Genomic DNA, 1222 nt, shown 5'->3' with positions numbered 1-1222 from the left:
CAGAGATGCGATGAAAGCTGCAAAGAGATGCGAGAATAGTGAGGGAAAGAGAGACGAAACAAATCAGCAAACTATGGAGCTGCCCTCGAGCTATGAAAGAGAGCATAGAAGTCAGAACACCAAAAACTAGATCTTGAAAACCAAGACGAGCAAAGACTATTGACGGTAAGCCAACGACGAGGAATAAAACATCAAAGACGACTAAACTCTGACCCAACCAAGGAGATACAATTCCTAACATCAGCTGAAATCTAAAGAAAAAGATGAGCAATCAATATTGACTGGAACAGTCTAAAATACCGTGAGAATCAACCGAACAACTGAAAACTCAGAAATCTGATCTACAACAAATACCATATAATCTCACAGGTGAAGAATCCAAAGAAAAACAAGAGAAAGAAGTGAGTCTTTTTCCGGTGATGGTCACGGCACACCAGAAAGGTAACGAACAACATAGACGGTGACGGCTCAAGTCAAAATATGGGAAGAGGACAAAAAATATCTTAAAAGTTTTAATTTTCAAAAATATGAAAAAATATAATACAATTTTGATGTTGAAACCGTTAATCTTAGAATTAATCAACAAATACGTAGATGCAAAGTTATTGAAATTCAATATTCTTTTAAGTTAGAGGTTCACTTCACTATTAACAAGTATTGTACACACAATAACACATTATTCAAAAAACCAAACACAAAATATATTAACCTATCACCTACTACTACATAACACATTAAAAATACCAAATAACTTAACAAATAAAAACGACAAAATAATTACATTATCCAAAAAATCATGTTCTTAGCAATAATAAAACAATATTCCGCGCGCAGCGCGGACACCCCCTAGTATATATATCATCTGTTTTTGATTTTTTTTCTTTCAAACTCACACCTTCATTTGGTCAAGCCATGTGCTGTTTGCAAGAATCTAGGATCATGGATCTATCAGTTCACATGATCCATCAAGATCCAAATTGTTCATATTTTTCGATACATCCTGTTTTTTCCCGTAAAGGTTTGTTCGATTCAATTATCTCAATCATATTTTTGGAACATATGGTTCTGAGTTTATTTTTGTAAGTATAGATGATATTTTCAGTCAGATCGAGAAGTTTACTAGATTCGGTAACAAACGCTGTTGCAGAATGAAAATGGAATCATGTAAGTTGTTCATCGGTCGGCTCTCTTGGAAGACGCACTGAAGATCGAGAGTAATTTC

This window comes from Brassica oleracea, chromosome C9, assembly GCF_000695525.1.
Source record: "Brassica oleracea var. oleracea cultivar TO1000 chromosome C9, BOL, whole genome shotgun sequence".
Taxonomy (NCBI): domain Eukaryota; kingdom Viridiplantae; phylum Streptophyta; class Magnoliopsida; order Brassicales; family Brassicaceae; genus Brassica; species Brassica oleracea.
The sequence above is the reverse complement of the archived record's forward strand: the minus strand, read 5'-3'. Positions refer to the sequence as shown.